General features: G+C 41.5%; 1 long non-coding RNA gene across 1 annotated transcript; it reads right to left on the reverse strand.

Annotated features, from left to right (window-relative positions):
• Nucleotides 1-973: 973 nt before the first annotated feature.
• LOC136288965 (uncharacterized) lies at nucleotides 974-3,545 on the reverse strand. Its single transcript, XR_010720679.1, has 3 exons — nucleotides 3,454-3,545; nucleotides 3,124-3,203; nucleotides 974-1,329 (listed from the first exon to the last, which is right to left on the reverse strand). It is a non-coding gene; the product is annotated as an uncharacterized lncRNA (long non-coding RNA).
• Nucleotides 3,546-6,082: the final 2,537 nt, after the last annotated feature.

The following is a 6,082-nucleotide window of genomic DNA, read 5'->3' on the forward strand; positions in this document are numbered from 1 at the left end:
CAGTGGTATAAATCTCTACCATTTCCCCTTACATGTAAGAAATATAATTATATCCCATCTGGGAAAATATAAGCTAAGGCAGTGGGGAAAAAAAACAAGAGGTAGTTTGGCCAATCCCTAACATAAATTGACTAAGAATGTTGTTTAATCTTCAATTCAGAGGGATGTTAAAATGAGTTTAGACTAATATTACTGGAAAGAGTTTAAATGTTGTGTAGAAACCAATTTTTCCCATCAAGAGTTTATAAAGAAATTTCACACATTTCTGCTTCCTCTGGCTGAGGCTGGATGGACAAGTTAGAGATCTTTTGGTAGATGTATCTTTGAAAATTAGGTTCTACAAAAAAAAATTGCCTTTTGTATGTTGAATACCAGCATTTATAGGAAGAATTAATCCTTCCAAAATATTCACATAAATAACATACCTTTTAAGGTGATTTCTGAGTGAGTGGTGGAAAATAAGCAGGTCAGAACATGGCTGAATAATGATGGGGGGTAAGGTCTTAGAAAAATATTTTTTATTATTCTGCCGTGTTTGAATTAGTCTTTCTTTTTTCTACTTCTTGACCTTTTACCAGGTGCCACCATGGAATGATACAGTTTACGAAATCCACTGTTTAGGAAACACAACAATGTGGAGTTACTCCACATGTGAGCCACAGCAGCAGCTACATCAATCAAGACCCTTATTCCTGCGTTATTTGTACTTCTCAGTGTTTAAAAGGACCTGGCCTCCATGATTCCCAACACCCTGAGCACAAACAAAGCTGTAATAACTCACAACTTAATGAAAGCAAACTCTGTATAATACACACAGGCTCTGAAACTCTCAGGGTCTTTCAAGAGAAAATCTTAGTTCAGCCAAAACACGCTGACAAAAGAAGAGGTTTAAATCCCTTCCAGACACAGAGGCATGAGACACAAGGATATGTTCTGTTTATTTAACAAGTTGGAGCTGGAGCAAGATCCCTCACAATACTATTACAGTAGTAACAATAAAAATGCAGCAAACCAAGTCCTGAAGCCCAAGGAAGATGAAGCCAGAAGCAGGATTATGGAACCTGCACACCCAGACATTTTAATACCTATGCCAGACATAGAGCTGTATGATAATACGAACACAATAAAACATGAGGAATCTAAATCCAAGGAACAGATGGAAAGGCATAGCTTCTCTGGTGAAACTGCTTTCCATTGAAGGCTTAGCTCCCAGCATCATGTGGAGCAGCCACCCATTCCAAGTCATCCTCAGTTCATCCTCTACAGCAGCTTGGGAATGCTGCTTCTTCCAGTTCCATACATGAGGAAACACAGGATTAGATTGTTCTCCTGTGGAAAAGACAGAGTATTGCTTGGATGATGTCAAGATTGACTCTGTGATGGCAGCAACCACGGGCAGCACAGCAAACACATCAGGGAGCGCTGACAGAAGCACACGTGCAAAATGAGCATGTGAAGCCATTGCCCAAAAATATCTCCAAGAGACCAGCCAAGGGCCTGGCACAAAAGAACTTCTGCTGTTGTGACACAGGATTTTACCCACAGCCTTTTCTCAGAGCCTTCTGTCAAATCCAGGACTGGAAATGGAAAGTAACAAAAAAGGTGGGATCAAGGAAAGTTTAGACCTAATGGGCAGCTGAGAGATATTAGAATAATGGTCCTGGTTGCTCCTAAATGATACACAGCAGGGGTTTTTTCCCCAGAAATGTGAATCATAAAGAATCACAGATCAACACCATGTAGAGAACTGTCATTTCAGAACTGCACTGTCTTTGGAAGCTATGTTTTGCCTAAAGAACATGGATTTGATGGAACACTGGTGCTTCAGATGTTGGATTTTCCTTCACAGAAGAATGCAAGGAGGGTATTTTTACTGAGTCAGGCAGATTAACTCCTGAGCAGTAACTTGCTTTTAGGGCACTCCCATAAATATTTGAAAGACATAGTGTTATACAGCATACCAAAAAAAAAAAAAAAAAAAAAAAAAAAATCAGGAATGCAATGGGTTTGTGATAAAAACATTGCTTCCAGACATGGTTTCCTTGACAGTAGTACCAATTTGAGGGTATTTTTAACACCGTTGATGCAGAGAGTTGATTTTAATTGCCCATTCTTGAGTTGGTCATCTTAAAACTAGAACTAGCAAGAAAGACTAATAATTTTGTTTAGTTCAGAGAGCAAGTAGAAACCAACAGCAATATGAGCTGGTCTTCTCAACGCCATCCATGCTGAAGTCTGAGGGTGTGAAGGCTGAATTGAAGAGAATCTTGATTAGCCACCACCCTTGAGGTGCCCAAGGAAGGACTGGACATGGCACTTATTGCACTGGGCTGGGGTGGCAAGGTGGGGATTGGACACAATTTAAAAGCTTGACTCCACATTCATCATAAAATAATAATACATGTTTGCATATTTAAACACCATGTAAAATTGTACAGGGAGAAGATTTGGCTTCCCACCCCTCCATAATTTGGGGGGTTTTTTACTCTTCTTTTTCTTCAATTTCTTTTTGCTTTTTTTGTTCACTTACCACTGGAGATGGCTCCTGCAGAACCAACAGGACACATTGTCAAGGGAAGCTCACACACAAATTCAAGTTTAGGGTATCCACTGCTTTAATCAAAAGGGAGAATTTCCTCTTCTCTACCAGTCAGCACCAGACCCAAGGAAGGTCTCCATGAGCCTTAGAGATCAAGAAAGCACTTTCAAGAGGAAGAACAGCTGATAACTGTAAAGGAAGTTACAGCTGTTTGCCATTTAATGAAGTTAAATGCACATGTAAATGTTTATAGACTCCAGGCTGAACTCAATTTTTTTTTTGTTTTTGGAAGCAAGACTTTTGCAACATAATTATATGCCCCATGATGTTTTCCTGGTGGATTGTGAGGTATGCATAATTCCTTATGATAATCTGTAAATGGGTCATTGATCTAAAGAAGCTGAGACACCCCATTACCTTCCTCATTCACATGAGCACTACTGTAATTTATTCCTGAAAATAACATCTATGCAAACCTCTCACAGTTAACATGATTGGTTTGGGGTTTAATCTTATATTTTTCCTCCACTCACAGTCAGATATTGTTTGAAAACAACAATAGCAACAACAAGGAATCCACTCACATTTCTTGGTAGGGTCCAAGTACTCCTTGAGGATGGAATGAATGGCTTCCTCTAAGCCAGGAAAACCTTCAGTCTCTCATCTAGACAATATGTGAGCAAAAGCTCAGGTCAACTGTTACCTGCAAGTCTGAAACTTTTTTCAGTTCATTTTTTTATTCTTTCACATGGGGGAAGAAGCAACACACACAATTCAAAAAAAAAGAGGTTGATACGGTCATTGCAACCAGGTGAGTGTAAATTCTAAGGTGAGTAACAAACCAAAACGGAAACCTGTTTTAATTTAGCTAAATGCAGGGAAAAAATTTTAACAATAAGTGATTTTTTTCCTACCTCCAGTCTCTAAACTGTATGTTCAGCCTAATGAAGCAACTCCATATACACAGAACCAAAGATGTTTTGCAAAGAGACTTCCAAACCCCCAACCAGCTCTCCTGCATTGCAGCTCACTGGCTTTCCTGCAGGCATGAAGTTAGGAAGAAAATTTGCATAATAGCTGTAAGATGAGAGGCATTTTATGCTTGAGGAACCAGAGTGCATAGAAGGTAGTGGAAAGGTGTCTATAATTAAGTAACAATGATATAACATATCTGAGCAAAGATGACAGTAAATTTCTTTCCATAAAAGGCTGATTAATTCCAGTAACAACTACTATAGAAAAGTCAGACAGGCCTCTGTTTTTCCCATTATATCTCACTCTTGGCTTCTCTCTTAAAGCTTTTCTGCACTCTGCTTTCATGTGATTCCCCTGTCAGAGCCCTGGCACACTGTTTCTGGGTGAGGAAAACAGTCCATCATTCATCCCCTCTGGCTGTAGCAGTGAAGAATTGTTAGCTCCGACAGTGGCACTGGATATTAATGCCATCACTGTAATGGAGAAGGGGAAGCTGACTCCCAACACAGGCTGCTTTGAGAGGGCTGCTGCAGGACAGGGCATTTTAGGGTGTCCATATGATGCCTTAGGATATAGATTTTATATTTTTCAGACCATCTACTGCTTTGGGGTATAACTCTAAAATCCCATAGCCTGTCAGCTACTGCTCTCCCATTTTATTCAGACAAAACAATTCCAGTCTAGGTCTGAAACACAAGGACACCTCACTGCCTCAGGCCCTGAAAGATGCAAACAACAGTGAATTGAGGGAGGCAAACTCAGAGAAAATTACTCCATTACCTGAAGCTGTAATTGGAGGATTAACCCCTGATATGCAAATGGACCAAACTTATAATTGTCTGAAAAACTCGTGACCATCATCCATCTCAGTGCAGCCCCTTGGAGGCTTGTGACTGCCCAAGGTGTATCTATTGAGGGCCTTTAAGACCTGCTTTATTCTCTCAATCTTGTCTAGCCTGTGCTCTAGGTGGCCACTCCAGGCATCACATGTCCCCGCGCAGTCTCCACCTCTGTCCCCGCGCCTCCAGACAGAGCCCTGCCTCAGCTCCAGGGCCCGGCCTGACAGGCTGGCAGACACAGAAAATGTTTTGCCCTTTGATGCCTTTTGGGGCCTACCTAAAAACAGAGGCCAGACAAAGTTAAAAGAAAAAAATACAGATATATTTGTTGAAGGGCCTTCAGGTACATTTTGGGCAGACAAAGCCCCCCCAAGGGCTACACCCAAAAATGGATGATGGATCAGGGGTTTTCACACTCTTGTAAGTGTGGACCATTTGCATATTGGGGGTTAATGTTCCAGTTACAGCTTCAGGTAATGAAGTCATTGACCCCAAGTCTGCATCCCCTCAAACTCACTTTTGTTTACATTTCTCAGGGCCTGAGACAGTGAGGTGTCCTTGTTTCCCAGGCCTAGAGAGGAATTGTTGTGTCTGACCAAAATGGGAAAGCAGCAGCTGACACTGTATATGGAGTTTAGAGTTATACACCAAAGAATTGCAGGATTACGAATGCATGAAAAATATGAAAGCTAAAATCCCAAAGCATCACCTTGACCCCCCCAGCAGTAGGCAGGAGAATGGCACCGCTGCCAGCCTCAGTCCTCTCTAAATTCAGCACACAGATCCCCAAATGGCTTTGCCAATCCTAAACAATCGCTCCAGTTCTGCAAACGCTTCCCCTGGTCCACCCTCTCTCCTTCCCACTCGCCCCTCGAAACAAAACACTCCTGTGTCTCTTTCCATCAGACCAGGAGACTACAACAGACATATTTAAACTCAGATAAAATAAAGGCATGTCCCTTGTGGCCAAAGTGTAAAATGTCATTTAAATAAACTTTCACCAAAAAAAAAAAAAAAAAAAAATCACAAAGTGCCCTGTCATAAATGAGTGATTCTTAATGCAGCCAGTGATCAACAAACTCACTTCCTAATTAAGTGTATGAGCATAATGAGGAACAGGGCATCCTTTGTTTCACCAGCCCGTGTGAACTCCAGCCACAAGTCCCCAGACACCCCTAACTCCTGCGTTCAGAGCTTGTAATTAGTACATAAGGAACCAGGTACCGCAGCAGCAGCCCCTCATACAGTGACTCCATTCAGCACCAGCCAGATGTGAGGAGCGTTCAAAGGGTGCCGACTGACTCACATATTGCGTGGTGTTGTGTGACACCATAATCTCTGGTTTCCAGCCCCACAGTCAACAGCCACTGTCATTTTTAATGCATTCTAATTAGCTGGTAAGCTTTACAGAGAAGTTCAGCCATGCAAGTAGAGCTACTGGTGGAGGACAGGTTGGTTGGTGTGCCTAATATGTCCCAAATTACCCCTACCTTCATTAGATATTATACATTCATGCCAGTATGATAAAAATTGGATCATGTCATATGCAATAATTTTAAGGCACTTTCAAATGTGCCTGTTTTAAAAGTTAGCCAACAAAATAAAAGTGAAAATGGGAAAAATATTCTCAGAAAAGCATCATGAGGAGCAAAAGTGATCCTCTGCCTGAGGTACAAGGAAGCCTCCGACGAAACCTCACTCAGATGTCCACTCTGTCCTCTGTTATCCC

The sequence above is a fragment of the Chamaea fasciata genome, unplaced genomic scaffold (assembly GCF_029207755.1).
Source record: "Chamaea fasciata isolate MVZ Bird 193981 ecotype frontalis unplaced genomic scaffold, bChaFas1.0.hap1 SCAF_4, whole genome shotgun sequence".
NCBI classification, from domain to species: domain Eukaryota; kingdom Metazoa; phylum Chordata; class Aves; order Passeriformes; family Sylviidae; genus Chamaea; species Chamaea fasciata.